This window comes from Heloderma suspectum, chromosome 17 (assembly GCF_057233095.1).
Source record: "Heloderma suspectum isolate Gila_16-S chromosome 17, 16-S_ref, whole genome shotgun sequence".
In the NCBI taxonomy this organism is placed as follows: domain Eukaryota; kingdom Metazoa; phylum Chordata; class Lepidosauria; order Squamata; family Helodermatidae; genus Heloderma; species Heloderma suspectum.
Window position 1 is genome coordinate 1,792,988 of NC_139474.1, and position 17,283 is coordinate 1,810,270.

Consider the following 17,283-nt stretch of genomic DNA (forward strand, 5'->3'; position numbering starts at 1 on the left):
GGTCTTGTTTTTACTGACTGTATGGAGCTTCTCCATCTTTGGCTGCAAAGGACATAATCAATCTGATTTCGATATTGACCATCTGGTGACGTCCATGTGTAGAGTCGCCTCTTGTGCTGTTGGAAAAGAGTGTTTGCTATGATCAGCGTGTTCTCTTGGCAAAACTCTATTAGCTTTTGTCCTGCTTCATTTTGTACACCAAGGCCATGCCTGCCTGTTATCCCGGTGATTTCTTGACTTCCTACTTTAGCATTCCAATCACCTATGATGAAGAGGACATCTTTTTTTGGTGTTAGTTCTAGAAGGTGTTGTAGGTCTTCATAGAACCGATCAACCTCAGCTTCTTCGGCCTCAGTGGTTGGGGCATAGACTTGAATTACTGTGATGTTGAATGGTTTGCCTTGGATTCGTACTGAGATCATTCTATCATTTTTAAGATTGTACCCCAGTACTGCTTTTCCCACCCTTTTGTTGACTGTGAGTGCTACTCCATTTCTTCTAAGGGATTCTTGCCCACAATAGTAGATATGATGGTCACCTGAATTAAATTCGCCCATGCCTGTCCATTTTAGTTCGCTGATTCCCAAGATGTCGATGTTCAATCTTGCCATCTCATGTTTGACCACCTCCAGCTTACCTTGGTTCATTGATCTGACATTCCAGGTTCCTAAACAATATTGTTCTTTACAGCATTGGATTTTCTTTTCACCACCAGACACATCCACAGCTGAGTGTCCTTTCGGGTTTGGCCCAGCCGCTTCACTCTTTCTGGCGCTACTTGGAAATACCCTCTGCTCTTCCCCAGTAGCATATTGGACACCTTCCGACCTGAGGGGCTCATCTTCTGGCGTCATCTCTTTTAGCCTTGTGATACGTTCCATGGGGTTTTCTTGGCAAGAATACTGGAGTGGGTTGCCATTTCCTTCTCCAGTGGACCACATTTTGTCAGAACTCTCTGCCATGACCTGTCCGTCTTGGGTGGCCCTGCACGGCATAGCTTATGGCTTCACTGAGTTACGCAAGCCCCTTCGCCACAACAAGGCAGTGATCCATGAAGGGGTACAACCGACTACTAGTAACTTAGAAGAAGCTTTACATCAGCACAAATTTCAGACTAGCCACCAATCACGTGGAAAAGGTAAACAGAGTTTTATCCCAATTAAAACATGGGATGACTTCAGGGGAGAACCATCTTCCACTTGAACTTTTTACCATCTTGAGGGATTGGTGGGTTCCTGCTTTGGCAGCTCTGTTCTCACACACTGGTAGGTCTGGCTGTTTTCCACCTGAATGGCATTCAGCAATAGTCATATCAATACGTAAGAGAGGCCCTAAGACAGATCCTGCCAATTATAGGCCTATAAGCCCGCTGGATGTACTGGGGAGAATATATGCCTGCCACCTATGTGACAAGTTGGAATGGTGGGGTTGATTTTCATGATCTCTTAGCACCAGAACAGGCTAGATTTAGAGCAGGACAATCCCCCCAAAATCACTGTTTCATTCTTGATCACGTAGTTAAAAAAGCTTAAAAGGTCAATCAAGTGGTGCTTATGTAGCCTTTATTGATTTAAAGGCTGCAATTCCTCATGGACAACTATGGTCCCGATTACTGTTCTTAGGTACTGACAACAACCTTCTGAACCACATTAGAAGTTTATGTACAGATGCAACTTTAAAAGGTTAGGGATTGATGGCATATTATCTAATAAGATCCCGGCTACAAGGCAGTGCGGCAAGCTGGATTTTGGCTCCTCTGCCTTCCGATTTGTATTTGAATACTGTAGTAGCCTTCTTAAAAAGTGACCAATTCTTCCCGGTAAAGGTGAGGAGCAGCTGCTGTGTTCTGTTATATGCAGATGATGCAGTATTACTTTCTCAGACAGAAGCTGGCCTATGCAGATTGCAAAGAGGATTCAGCCCATACTGCCAAATTGAACATCTGAGTACAAATTATGACAAAACAAAAATTATGGTTTTTGACAGAACTACTAGAGCCCACAAATGACTACTTGCTGGACATCAGATCAAATAAGTAAAAAAATTACCTAGGTATAATGTTTCATCCAATAAGTCGGTAGCTTTCAGAAGTATTGAAATTAACTCAAATGGCAGACAGGGCTACAAATGGGCTGTTAAGATTTCATAGAACAAAGGAGGCAACCCAATTAAACCAACTCTTGAATGTGTAGATGTAGAGTTATGCTCCAGTTATTGCACAGTGCCCCTTTATGGACCTAGGATAAGCACGATCCTTTAGAAAAGGAACATAATAAATTTGCATGTAGAGTCTTGCCAGTACCTAGATCAACCAAGCTGGCCACAGTAAGGGCAGAATTAGACCTTCCCTTGGCAGGGCTGTTTTGGCTGACAATAATTTTCTAACAGGTTCTGGTGTTGGTGGCTGAAGCTTATGGAGAGATGGGGAGGGCTCTTGGCAGCAGAAGCTCTGTGAGAAGGCTTTAAATTTGGGCTTCTCTGTTCCTTATTTACTTACTTGGGCTATGAGAAGGCTAAAGGAGCCTTGCTGCGACACCTGAAAGATGTCCCATTGCAAAGTAATTGTGCAGACATTTTTCTTTGTAAATCAAATCCGTTATATGCTAGTATTATGTGTATATCTGTTCAGGTACCACTTAATTTTGAACATCTAGTGAAGAGGGCACTAAGGGTTGCTTTCACACAAGCCCGGCTAAATGTTCTCCCATTGGCAGATTGTACGGGGCGTCTGGAGAAAATTCCCAAGGAGTCTTAGAATCTGCCCATGTAATAGAGTAGAGGTGGAGGGCCGTGTCCATTTCTACAGGGGTGTAAAATGCTTACCGTGTTAAGAGACCTGTACATACAGCCACTATTGGCAAGGAAAACAAAGAAAAGCAGCCACGAGAAACTGCTACATTTGCGATCTGACCAGGACAGATATACCACATTCAGAACTGCAACGTTTATTATATTTGCCTTGAAAGTGCATCCAAAAGTAATTGGATCAAAGACTTGATTTATATTATCTATATTGTTTACGAGTGGAAAATCATGCCCTCTGTCTAAAGGGCATGCCTAGACGCTGTCCAGGTGTGAGCAGACTGTTTTTGCTGTAATATCTTCATCTGAACTGCTTTAATTCTAATTTACTTTGCTATATGGAATTTGACAGATTGCTGTTTCCTTTAGGAATGGTACAATCGCTGATTGCTAATACAATAAACTCCCTTGCTTCTTCTTCACGTAGTGCCTAGAGTCCCACAGGGTTGTGGTGGGATCACACATTTGAATGGAAACAACAATGACCCACCTACAGACCAAACATGCACAATTAATAAAGAGCAGAGAAGCAGAATGTTTATTACCAGGGCTATAAACTTTCATTCACTAGATCAGGGGCAGGAGCCATTTTTGGCCCAAGTGCCGAGTTGACCCCAGGGGCAGGATTTTGGGGTGGGGGGATCAATGGACAGAGCCACCAGCCAAAATGGGTGAAGCCACACAACCTTCCCAAGGGTTCTGACTTGGTTCTGACCTGGATTCCTGCATTGAGCAGGGGGCTGGACTCGATGGCCTTGTAGACCCCTCCCAACCCCACTATTCTATGATTCTATGATTCTAGGGTGATCCTCAGGTGATCCACACAGATCAGCCGACCAGGGGGAACACTTTTATCCGCAGCGTGGTGCACCGGGTGGGAAGTCTACACTGGCAGCGTCGGAAGCTGCCTTATACCGAGTCAGACCCTTGGCCAATCTAGCTCAGCCAACACCGAGCGGCAGCAGCTCTCCAGGCCTTCAAGCCAGAGACATTCCCAGCCATAACTGGAGATGCTGCTGGGGACTGAACCTGGGACCTTGCGCGTGCAAAGCTGGGGCTCCACCACTGAGCCACAGACGCCCAGCCTACGGTGTGGCTCCTCTTCCCTCTGCTGAAGGAGCTGGCCTGCGAAATGAACCCGGGACTGCAGACCCAAAGCAAGAACTGTGCCCCCAGGCCGGCCTCCCTCTACCCAATCCGGTGCCCTCCAGACGGGTTGGACTACAACTCCCAACCAACCCAGCTAGCATAACCAAAACAAGCCTGGCATTAATATGTTCAATTTAAAGCTTCTTAACTGACAACAGCAGCATCCCCAATTAGTTGGGCAGCGCTCTTTTTAATGTATTATTTTTGCTGCAAGTAGTTATAAAAAGTGTAGGTGGCAAGCGCTGCCTTAGAAGAAGCATTCCCCCTCCATTCACACAGGAGGGAGGGAAGGCCTCTTCTTGGATGGCTCCGACTGCAACATGTGTGTGAGTCATCCAAGAACAAGAGAATGCCCTTTTCTCCAAAAAATACTATTTTAGCTGCACGCACATTTATGCAGGTTTAATCTATTAACTGATTTGGTTACTCAGACAGCAGTCCTGTCAATTATGTCTTGAAACTGAACTCTGCACGACCACCTTCTATTGTTTGCTTTCTCACAGCCTCCATCTCCCCCCTCTGCAAAATGGACTCTGGTCCCCCATCCCCAACACTGACCAAACCCACGCCGAGTGGGCTCCGCGGACGGAAGGCAACACAAAGCACCAGAGGCCCGGGAAACAGCGGGACTGCAACAGACTTCTGCAGGAAGAGCCGAGGCTGCCCGTCCATCCCCAGATTACAAGGCTTTCTTGGCAGAGTTTTATGGGAAGTGGGGGAGGGATGGAGGAGAGAAAGAGAATGATCAGAGGAGAATGAAAGGAGCCAAAGTGTCCTCAATGTGCAATCAACCATGCAGCTGAGCAGTAAGGCGGCAGCGGCGGCTTCAGCGTTTATGGCAGCAAAGGGACAAGCCAGCAAGCAAGGGGCGGAGCACCTGTTTGGATACAGGAAGTCCCAGGTCCAGTCTTCGCCAGCATCTCCAATAAGATGCAAGGTGATGCGAAGCCCCTTCTCTGCCAGAGACCCTGGAAAACGCTGCAGGCCAGAGTAGAGCGTGTTGAGCTAGACAGACAAGCAACCTGGTCTTGCCTATGTTCGCGCAGCATGAATGAGGTTATATTGCACGTGTGAAGGTGTCTTAGACCAAGTCAGACTCCATCGTCTCCTCTGATGGGGATGAAGTTCCTGGCAAAAGGAAGCTCTTCCTGACAGCAGCCTTTAGTTAAGCGATGCAGTTTGCTGCCCAGAAGACATGGCCACCAGCTGATGCGCCCTTACATAAAACACCCTTCCCGTAAAACAGCCTTCTCCAATCTGGTGCCCTCCAGATGTGTTGGACTACAACCCCCAGCACCCAACACATCTGGAAAGCACCAGGTTGGGGAAGGATGACAGAAAAGAATTAGACAAACACATGGAAGAGAAGAGGTCACTGGAGAATGCTGAACTATGTGGACCTTCGGGATGAATTCAGCAGGTCTGGGTTTGTACAAAAAGAAACCAATGGAAATATACAATAGTGAGCTAAAACAAATTAGAAAAGATTCCTTCACTCAGGAGTGCTTAACACCAACCCTGCAATGTGGGATCCACTTAATTGTCACTGTATGTCTGTCCCTCTCTTGTTTCATCTCACCAACTTTTCTAGAAAACTGTGATGCTACCACTCTGGTATGGCCCTCCATGGATCAGGGCATGACCCAGTCACCTCACAGGCACCCTGCAATGGAGCCTGAGACACAGTGACACCCATTGGCAGCCATCCAGAGAGTTTTAGGCCCAAGCTATACCAACACTATACCAACACTTCACATTAACAGACGCACTATGGCCTGGAGTCAAGGAACGCAAAATTATATTATAGAAGAGGAGGATATTTATTTAATGAGACATCCTACAGCCCTTACTCTTTCTACAAGATTTAATAGGGCTGACACTCATTTAAAGAAAACTGTAGCTGATCATATGAGTTGTAAGGAATTCAGTTTAAGCTGATCATATGCTTGTTAACATCTACATAAAGACACTGGGTCTGGTCATCCAGAAATTTGGGCTGCAATGCCATCAATGTGGCTGACGGCCAGCTTGCTCTTGCATTCTCTTGCTCTCTCATTTCCATCACCTGATCTCAGGCAACAGTGGAGGTTGTGTCCCAGTGTTTGGAGGCAATCTTATTTATTTATGTATTTATTTAAAATTATTTTTAGGCTGCCTTTAAAGGAACTCTTGCAAGGCAGCATACAAGATAAAAAGCATCTGAAGTGGATGCAATCAAAATCAATAAGTACATATTCAATAATAATCCATAAAAACAGAGATTACCAATAAATACCCATAGAAACAAAGATTACCAATAAAATCAGCAGCCCAAGACACTATGGGAAGGCCAACAAAAATAAGTGGGTCTTCAGAGCGTTCTTGAAGACCTGAAAGAAGGGCCCTGGCAAACTCCTGATGGAAGCCAATTCTGAACAAAGGAGGTGTCCCATCGATCTTGCAATAGATGAAGGTGAACAAACTGAACCTCAATCCAGATTAAGAAGCACTGTTGGTTGGACACTCTGAGGGTAATATCCAGTGTTAGTCCTACATAGAGTAGAACCACTGAAATGAATGAGACAAGTTAGTCTCAACTAACTTAAGTTCCATTCATTTCAATGGGTCTGCATAGGACTAACATTGGATACTACCCTGAGGATCCTGGGAGGAGGTACTCAACCTGTCCTGAATGGCTCAGCTTCTAGATCCGTCTCTGCTTCTGGAGGTGCTGATAGGAGCGGTGGCCAAGAATGCCTTCTACTAACTCCATCTAGTACACCCAATACGGCCTTTCCAGCAGAAGTCACAGCAGGCCACCTCTAGGCTGGATGACTGCCATGCACTCTACATAGGGCTGCCCTTGACAATGATTTGGGGACTTCAATGGGTCCAGAACAAGACAGCCCGACTGTTATCTGGAGGCAGCAGCACAGACCATATTAAGTCAATCATCTGCCAGCTTGACTGATTTACCGATTGTTTCCGGGCTCAATTCAAGGTGCTGGATTTGGCCGTTAAAAGTCCTCAATCAGCCCTCCCCAATTTGGCGTCTCCCCGTTGTATTAGACTTCAGCTCCCACCATCCCCGTCAGCAGGGCCACTGGCTGCGCTGGCTGAGGTTGATGGCAACTGCAGTGCAGCAGATCTGGAGGAGACCTGACTGGGCTTCCCTGAACAGTCTGGGGCCAGAGAATCTCAGGAATTTCCTCCTTATTTGGGAACGCTGCTGATCTTCTGAGGATCGTCTTGCAATCCCACCGACAGATGTGTGGGTGGTGGGAGCAAGAAAGAGGGTATCAAGGCATTACCTTGGGAGAGGTGGGCCGGGGGGGTGCCACTTCAAACATGGCACCCACAGTTTATGTAAAGACTTGCCTTAAAAACAATGTATAATTCATCATTTTAAAAAAACCTGCCTGATCAAGGGGTTTTTAAAAATCAAAAAGATTTAACCCGATTAATCTAACCAATATAATCGATTAAAAGCGGCAGCCCCAATATTTAATAAAACAAAATCCGAGGGGCGCCACTTCTTGTTACCAAAAACCACAGTGCTGAAGTCGCCCTCCCTTACTTCAAAGAACTAACCATTTTTTCCTCATTAGGCTGAAACTATTTGACGATATTTTACAAGAACACAATAATCCAAGTTTATTGCTCTGTCTGGGAGGTATTTCCCCCACATGATTACGGTTGTGTGGATAGTGAGGGGCCCGGGTTCCAATCCCAGGGAGAGCACAGACATGTTCAGCTGCTCCTTTACAGACAAGCCCCCAAAGTGTGGAGAGTGTGTGTGTGTGTGTGTGTGTGTGTGTGTGTGAGATGCACGAGGGCAGGTGGGGCCAGCATGCGTGCCCAAGCTCGCTTTCCACACCCGAGGAGAGCTCACATCACTAAGAGAAAGAAAATAAGACATATTTTTGCTCTTGTCCAAACTTCTTGGCTCTGGGGGGAGGAAACAGAGGGGCAATGGGACTGAAGGGAAGAACAGGCTTTTGTGCAAGATGCTGGAGGGTTTTGCACATTTATCACGACAGGAAAACAAAAGCTCAGCCTGCAAACATGTCCACCCTGGTTGCCTAGGTGATGGCAACAGGGCCGAAGAGCTTGCAGGCCAGCATCCAAAGCGGGGGGGGGGGGGAGGGGGAGGAAGAGGGGTGTCAACCAGGAAAAAAACCCTTCCCCACCCACCCCTCACACCCACCCAGAGCTTTGTTTGGGGAAAAAAGGAGGGTTTCTCAGGAAACAATGCAGCAGGGAGGGGGGGGAGATGAAAAATTTGAAACGGGCCAAAGGGTGAGGGGCTTTTTTGAAAAGGGACTGTGAAGCGGGGGGGGGGGAGAGGCTGCACTTTGTCAAGCCTTATTCACTGTTCTGTGGGGCCTTCAGGAGATTTATGGGAACAGGAAGGGTTAGGGGACAGGCAGTGGGGAAGGGAGACATAAGCAGGGGAAAGCAAAACTCACGGCTCTGCTCCCAACACCCAGCTGGGTCCAGGGGACGGTTATGAACAATTAGGAGTAGCTTCCAATGTGCACGTTGCGGGAAATACACTAAATTCAAAAGGTTCCAGAGAGCCGAGAACTTGGGGGTCGGGGGAGAGCTCCTGCTCGCATGCAAATGGCCCCAGGGTCAATCCCAGGCAGCACCTCCAGGTAAAGTTGGAAAGACCCCCATCTGAGACCCTGGAAAGCCACTGAGGCCCATCAGGGCAGGCAGAACTGAACTAGATGGATCAAGAGTAACAGACAGCTTTCTGTGTTCCAGCTGGCAACAGGAATGGGTTCATCACACTGTGAATTATTCTGGTACTGCCTTCTAACCACCAACTCAATTTACAGGGGCGAGGGCGCACATCACTGACTGGAAGTTTGGGAAACTCTAGGCTAGGGCTTGCAATAGGCCTGCCTCTCTCTTTGGCACCCTTCACACACATTTATCCTTGCACGCAAAGAGATGTGTGTACACACACCTGAGCACACAGGCAGATTCATCAACCCACAACAGCTTGCAGCCTCTATCACCAGTATTTTAAAGTACTTTATGTGCAGCAGTGAAGCTACAAACCTGTTTTTTTATTTCTTTAAAGGCAAATATATTACTACTGAATCTTTATTCCAAGGAGTTCATGGCATAACAAAGGGCTTCTCCCCTTTTATCTTTACAACACCCCTATGAAGTTGTTAGGCTGAAAGAAGGAACTGACCTAAGGTCACCCTGTCAGCATGTTGGCTGAGCAGGGATTTGAACCCTGCTCTCCCTCATCCTAGTCCAACACCCCACACTGGCTCTCCACATAGACAAATTCTGTACGAGACAACAGAATCCATGCCCATTTAGCCAACCGACAGATGTGGAAGGACAAACCCATTCTGCAGTCTTAGGATTGGTGAAATAATTGCCTCGTTTGGGACAGAGGTGTGTATCAAGATTTCTTTGGGTCTGGAGACACCTCTTCCTTTGTCCGGTAGTTACTTCTTGTTGGGATATATCCCAGCAATGTGGGATCTCACATCCAGACAAATGGATCAGCAACTGATAGGAGAGTCATACTACAACACTAGAAAGACAAACCACAGCCTTCAGTCTAGTCATGTGCTGAAGGCCTAACTTCCTTCTCTGAGCAAGAATGCATGCTGTACAAGAAACAAAAGAACCCCAAACAGATGAGCAACCCACCTAGGCAGCTATGCATAGCATTGGACCAGTGACTACTTTCACCAACCATCACCAGGTTCATTCTAATAAAGTCCACAAGCTTCACCCCCTGACCCACACCAATTTTTGCATCTCCCACTGGGCCCTAAAAGTGGGTAGAAGGTAGATCAGGATTTACTGATAGAACTCCAGGTGATTTGCAGTAGATCAGGAAAAGTTTCAGACCCCCAGTGGTTTGTCAACAGTGGTAACAAAAAGCCTTTTTTCTTGCTAAATTAGGCTACTGAATTCAAGAAGGCTTGCGGACAAACAGGAATAGATTTGCAGTTCTATGGCAGCCTTTATGAGCCACCATTTTTCACATCCCTGCATCCAATGTTATGTTATTAGTGCTTCCCTCTCCCTTCTCTTTCTTTCTTTGTTATCGTTTTTTTTAAAGAAATGCAAGACTGCTAGAAATAATAAGCGACCACAAATTAAAAAATAAGCCTTGTGACCATGAGGATTTCTACATCCCCAAAGCTTCCAGAAGGCAGGCACTTATTTTAGACAGGAACGAGTTTAAAGAAGAACAGGTGCATCAGTGCAGAGCTTCAGGGTCATGCTCCCAACAAGCAAACCGTCAACCCCCATTTTACGGGTGAAGCGACACTCACCAACTCGGGGGCACACGACACAGGAAAGTCACTGTGACGGAGGAGAGTCTCCCCCCCCGCCGGTTCACTTAGTTCCACAAGCAGCTGGGCACTGTGGAGCCTTCGCAGCAGTCCGCAGCTGGGTCCAGATGCCTAGTCCCGTCCCAGTCAATGGGGCAAGTCCCGGGTTTCAACATCTACAATGACTGTGATGCCCAGATTCTGGAAGCAAGCTGTTGAAAGAAAACATATTAAATATGAGGTCTGCAAGTAGGGTGGGCTGCAGTGTGCGTCAGTCAAGAAGGGACTGCAGGGTCCCCCACGGAACATTTATTATTTATTATGATGATGCTTAATCTCTTGTTTTAGCCCCTGACCAGGAGTAGCAGCGATCCCAGTGATGTCAGACAAGAAGACCTCAAAAAAGCAACACTGCTGTAGAACTAGAGGAGGAGTATAAGAAGGCAACCCAAACGATCAAGGGGTTGGCCCGCTTTCTCTACAAGGAAAGGCCAACGCGTTTGGGGCTTTTTGGATTAGAAAAAGGACAGGGAATTGGGAGCGACACACGATAGAGGTTTATGGAAATCATACATGGTGTGGAGAAAGTGCACCGAGACGTCTTTCTCCTGCTCTCACAATATTAGACCTCAAGTTCATCCAATACAATTCATCGGCAGAAGATTCAGGACAGACAATAATTAGTTTATGCCACAAGATGCAGCCAGAGCGTTGGCTTAACCGGCTTTCACGGGGGATTAGGCAAATGGGAGGAGGAGGAGCTTTATCCACGGCTACTAGCCAGGATGCCTAAATGGAACTTCCACAGTCAGAGGCAGCGTACTACTGAATATCAGCTTGTGGCTTTCCGAGAGGCAAGTGTTTGGCCGCTGTGGGCAGCAGGGTGCTGGACTAGATGTACCTTTGGTCTGATCCAACAAGGCTCTTCTGATAACAGGAATCTTGTAACACGAAGAAAACATCAAAATAAGCACCAGCCAAAAGAAAGGACAGGCAACTAGTGGTCTTCTGGATGTTCTTGGACTGAAACTCCCATCCTCCTTTACCGCTGGCTCTGCTGACTAAGGCTGACAGGAGCTGCGGTCCAAGAACATTTGGAAGGCTAGAAGTGGCCCACCCCTGAGCCAAAGAAATATAGAACCAGACCCACATCTGCAGACATCTTAGGGGAGGTGAAACGCTTCTCAGATATTGGGCGGAGCGGGGGGGACCAGGATCACACATGCTGGTCATGCCCCCTGCCACACCAGGTGCCCCCCCAAACATCTAGCAAGCATGAGAAGGGACCCTATGCGCATGTCAACATGCGCAGAGCGCCCTCCTGTGACGCGGGGAACCTGTGCCAGACTGGCTGCTGCTCCCTCGCACAGAGGAGCTCTACGTGCAAACACTGGCACACACGCAGGGCTCTTCTCAACTCACCATGCTCACCAAATGCGCAACTGGGAGTGGCTAGCCTGCACACGCCTGCGACTCTCTCACGTGTTCTTTTAACACATAAGGGGATCTGCATGCCCCCCACCACGACCCTGCTAAGCCTAAAAGGCCACCTTCTCCTGTATGAACATGTCTGATCTTTACAGTCACTTCTGGAGGGCTGCCACCAGACTCCCCTAGCATCAGGTGGCCGCTGGACTAGAGAGAGGGCCTTTTCCGTGGTGGCTTTCTATCTCTGCAACAGCCTCCAGAGGCAGGTTTGTGAGGCACCCAAACCAGAGTCCTTCAGGCATCAGGTCAAGATTCTCGAAGGCTTTCTCCAGTCCTTGCTGCTTTGATCATATTTCGTTTTAACTGCTCCAACTGTCCAGGTTGCCACTGTAGCGTTTTATCGGTGCATTTCTATTGCTTTAATTGGACAGTTTGCTTTCAATTATATTTTAAGAATAGAAGGATGGGATATAAATATTTTAAAGTATTTCCTGATTTGATTTGTACCCTGCCTTTCTATCAAGAAAAATGGCACTCAAGGCTTGATTAAAACAAGTAAAACAGCTCACCTCCAGACTTGTGCTAGAGGGGCAAAGCAGAGACCCATCAAAGTCACAGCACAGAGACTGAAGCTGCAATCCTACAGTGGTGAGAAAAAGTCTGTGAACGCTAATGATAATTATGGAAATTCCATCGTTTTACCATGATAGTGCTCATGAATCAAAACCAGTCCTTTTCTAAATATCCAATGGGGTTTATATTAACTAATTTCATGTCTTGTGAAATAAAACGATGTATAAATTAGGCAAACAATGAGTACTTAAGAGTCAGGGTATGTGCAAAAGTAAGCGAATCCCTCATTGCATCAACTCAGTTAAACGGAATAATTAGAATCAGGCATTTTAATTAATTAAGTAGACCTTCAGAGGTGAGTTTGGGAGGCCCCACCTTACAAAAGGATCAGAAACTTTGTAAGTTTGGTCTTCATCATGCAGTTGTGTGGAAACATGTCATGCCACTATCAAAAGACATCTCTGAGGACCTCAGAAAAGTAGTTATTGCTGTTCATCGGCCCAGAGAGGGTTACAAGACCATTTCTAAGGATTTGGGGCTCCACCAATCCACTGTCAGACAGATAGTCTACAAATGGAGAAGGTTCTAAACCACAGTCACTCTACCAGGAGCAGTCATCCTTCTAAAATCTCTCCAAGAACAAACCAGCGCATCATCCAGGAAGTCCAAAAGAACCCCAGAGTAACATCCAAGGATCTGCAGGCCACTCTTGCCTTGGATAATGTGAGTGTTCATGACTCAATGATCAGAAAAAGACTGAACAAGAATGGTGTTCATGGGAGGATAGCTAGGAGGAAACCACTGCTCTCTAAAAAGAACACTGCTGCCTGTCTAAAGGTCGCTAAAGAGCACAAAGATGATCCCCAAGACTTCTGGAACAATGTTCTCTGGACAGACAAGTCAAAAGGTAGAACTTTTTTACCTCAATGAGAAACGTTATGTTTGGCAAAAAACAAACGCTGAGTTTGAACAGAAGAACCCCATCCCAACTGTCAAGTATGGTGGTGGGAATGTGATGGTTTGGGTCTGCTTTGCTGCCTCAGGACCTGGACAGCTTGCCGTCACTGACATAACCATGAATTCTGCAGTGTATCAGAAGACTCTCGAGGAGAATGTCAGGCCACCCGTCCAGGAGCTGAAGCTGAACTGAAAGTGGGTCATGCAACAAGACAAGGATCCTAAACATACAAGCAGATCTACAAAAGAACGGCTGAGGAAGAAGAAATCCCGTGTTTGAGAACGGCCTAGTCAAAGTCCGGACCTAAACTCCATCAAAATGTTGTTGCAGGACCTGAAGCGAGCTCTTCATGCAAGGAAGCCCTCCAATGTCACTGAGTTGAAGCAGTTCTGTAAGGAGGAATCGGCCAAAATTTCTCCATGCCCATGTGAGAGATGGACCAACAGTTACAGGAAACGCTTACTTGAAGTCATTGTTTCTCGAGGAGGTGCCACCAGGGACTGAATCGAAAGGTTCGCATACTTTTTCACACACGGATATTGAACGTTGAATCAGTTGTGGATAAATGAATGTTGAAAAAGCATCATGTTTGTCTGTCAATTGTTTAATCAGATTATCTATTGTTCTTTATCTAGTTAGATTAAGATCTAATAACTTTTTAGGATGGAATATGTGACAATCCTAAGGGGTTCGCAAATTTTTTCCACCACTGGATGTACACTTACTCCAGAGTTAGCCCCTCTGTGCTCAAGGAAATGTTATGCCAAGTAAACCTGCACATGATTTCACCGCATGGCAGGCTTTGCTAAAGGCACATGCTTAATCACCAGCGGCAACCAGCCAAGGAAATTACTGTCAACTGGGTGGAAGCCATTTCTCCGCCCTTCCTTCTCCACTCCTTCAGGGCATCCATGTACAACAAAAACAACCAGCACAGGTGGACATGGGACTGAAGCTCCAAATGCATTATGGGCTAGTAACGTTTGTGGATGTGCCCAGACCGTCCCAGATTCAAGCACAGCACTGCTGCCCGCCCACCCACCCACCCCACTCAGCTGAAAGGAGTCTGTCTGTCCAGCTGTCCTCCCCCTATAAGCACAAGGACGATCCATGTGATACAGGCTCCGCCTTTTCCAGAACACTTCCCACATTCCCAATTCTGCGGTACAGCACCCAGCCAGTGGTGTGCAAACATTATTTATTTATATGTAAAGCCCCCAACTCAACTTTCCATTTAAAAGCTTTAAGACATCATACACAGCAAAATTAGGAGCAGGAGAAAAACAATCTTAAAAACACTCAGAAGCCATGCGGAATAAAAATATATTAACATCCCGCCTAAAACTGAACAAAGACGTCCAACTGTCTTGGGAAGAGAGTTCGACACCTGGGGTGCTGCCACAGAAAAGGCCCCGTCCCATGTGGTGGGAGGGACACACACATGCGCTGATAAGCGGGTCTCAGACTACAGGCACGTTCGTACAGGAGGAGGTGGTCTATCCGTTGCCCCGGCCCCAAGTGGCTTAGGGCTTTACTGATAAGCACCAGCACTTTAAATTGTGCCTGTAAACAAGTCTGCAGCCAGTGCAGTTGATGTAATAAAGACAAGAAAATGGGCACTGGAAGGCAACGTGGCTGCCGCATTTTAACCAGCTGCAATTTCCAAACACTCTTTAAGGGCAGCTCCATGTATACTGTGATGCCTACCTTGATCCAGGACACTGTATTTATTTATTTCTTACATCTTAAGTGGTTGTCCTCACTCAACCGCATTTCTTTCTGGAAGTGGTCAGAAATGAGCACTTTACTGGAAAGAAATTTGCACAGACCCATTTATTCCTCCATATCTAGTTAGAGGCTGTTTTGCAACTCAGTTATTTCTAGAGTGATGTCTGTAGGAGTCTTAACTGGTGAACTTGAAGGATAAGTCAGCCAAAGGGACCGTAAGCAAGGTTCAGACACCAGCCAATTGACCTGTTAATTATTGTCAACCGACTGCCTTGTTTTTGACAGTATTTGCACTATGGTCAAATATTCCACAATTCCCGAAGGTGGTAGCCTGCCTCTTTTATTCATGGGGTGGGGGGAAGGTCTGTTGACAGCTAGTTGCTGTGATAGCCAGGTAGAACTTCCACATTCAGAGACATCTTGCCTTGGTCATTCATGCTCTGTTGACATGTAGGCTGGACCACTGTAATGCGCTCTACATAGGGCTGCCTTTGAAGACAGTTCAGAAACTTCAGCTGGTACAGAATGCGAATGCCTGGATATTGGTGGGGCTGGGCAGTCTGATCATATGGCACTGATACTGCACCAGCTGCCTTGGTCCCCATTGTTTCCAAGCCCAATTTAAAGTGTGGTTTAACCTTTAAAGCCATAAATGGGTTGGCCCCAAGTAACTTGAAGGACCGCCTTCTCCCGTATCAGCGTGCCTACACTTTGAGGTAATCGACTGAGGCCCTTCTCACTTGCCCTCTAAAGGTGGTTAGGGTGGTGAGTAAAAGGAGAGGGCCTTTTCAGTGGTGGCCCCACACTTCTGGAATCTGTTTCCATCGGGGGGTTGTCAGGCCCCTTCTTTGCAGGTCTTCAGGAAGGTTCTGAAGACCCACTTTTTCTCACCGTCCTTCCCATAATCTGTGGGCTGCAGGTTTTATTGATATAATCTGATTGTATACTGTTTTATAGTATTTTATTCTATATTCATTGCCTATTTGTATACTTCTGTATGGATTTTTAAAATCCTGTACACTGCCTTGAGAGGGTTTTATCCTTAAAGGCAGCCTAAAAGTAACTGAAAATAAATAAACATTCATGGGAAGTCTATTTCTGTATAACCGATACCTGGTATTGTCAAAAACAGGGAGATTCCTGAGCTCTTGGCAGACACCGACACATGCCTGGTGGGCAACATGTGACTTGCTGGGTTACAAAGGCTATATGGTACTGAGATAGCTGCTCATTCGGATGGCTGTTAGAATTATTAGCAGGGCCAAGTGTGTGTGTGTGTGTGTGTGTGTGTGCGCGCGCACGCGTCTTGTGCACATGCAAGTGGGGTGGGGGTACATTTTACCAGGGCCCAGAGATGGGCAGGCTGCAGCTTCATTACCGTGAGGAAATAAAACTGAGGCTAAATTGTAGGTGAGGCCCGAGGGTATTTATGGAGACTTATTTCCTTGTGTCTATGTACCTACGCTGCTCAGAGCCTGTGAGATTTGCTGGAGCCAATCAGAGGCAGAACAAATACATCCTGGCCAGCAGCCCCACAGCCTTTCTCTAGGACAGAGAGACGTGCTTCTGCAGTTCAACCACTTCAGCCTCCTCCAGCGTGGTGCCCTCCAGATGTGCTGGACTGAAACACCCATCATTCCCAGCCAACATGGCCACTGGAGAAGGCTGAACTAGGCACCGCAGAGGCAGAGAGAGCTGAGCTTCCCTGAGTGACACACTCGCCCAAGAACGACCAAGTTGGATGTTATGGTAAAGAAGAATTCGCAAAAAGTGGGGAGGGGGGTTGAGGTATGGTGGAAAAGCCCCAGTGTGGGCTGTGGGGGGAACTTCGGCACTAAAACAGAAACTATTGAAATGGGATGGATGGGATCATGGGTGGGTAGGTGGGAGGAGGCCATGTTACAAGTTCAAACTGGACCCCCAAAATGATGCTTGGGCCCAGATTATGAGACACATTCCCAGAGGAGAGTGGTCACCCAAGATCACTAAAGGGAGCCCCTGTATACCTCTGACTACCAGGTGTGAAGGAAAAACAAGCAGTAACTTTCCCACCCTGGTGCCCTCCCTATGTCTTCGACTACAATGCCCATCACCCCTGATCGCTGGCCATGCTGGCTGGGGCGATGGGAATTGTAGTCCAACACATCTGGAGGGCACCAGGTTGGAGAAGGCTGGCCTGTGCCATCCCCTTCATGCCTGCTTGGGAATTTCCAAGAGATACCCGACTCGCCACCGTTGAAACACTTTTTATTGGAACCAATGCGTTTCAGAAAGGTATTTCCTTCCCAAGGGGCAAGTCCGTTGCTCAAACCTATGTTTACAAAGTTTTTCCAGGCAACTGAGAACATC

General features: G+C 46.9%; 1 protein-coding gene across 3 annotated transcripts in view; it reads right to left on the reverse strand.

The window, feature by feature from the left end:
• VANGL2 (VANGL planar cell polarity protein 2) overlaps positions 1–17,283 on the reverse strand; it is a 55,605-nt gene that overhangs the window by 26,978 nt on the left and 11,344 nt on the right. For 2 of the 3 annotated variants that reach the window (XM_084823884.1, XM_084823886.1), the window contains exon 2: positions 10,248–10,459. The gene's annotated coding sequence lies outside the window, so the exon portion shown is untranslated. Of the gene's footprint in view, positions 1–10,247; positions 10,460–12,244; positions 12,982–17,283 lie in introns of those variants that run through there. The other variant, XM_084823885.1, reaches the window with a different exon arrangement.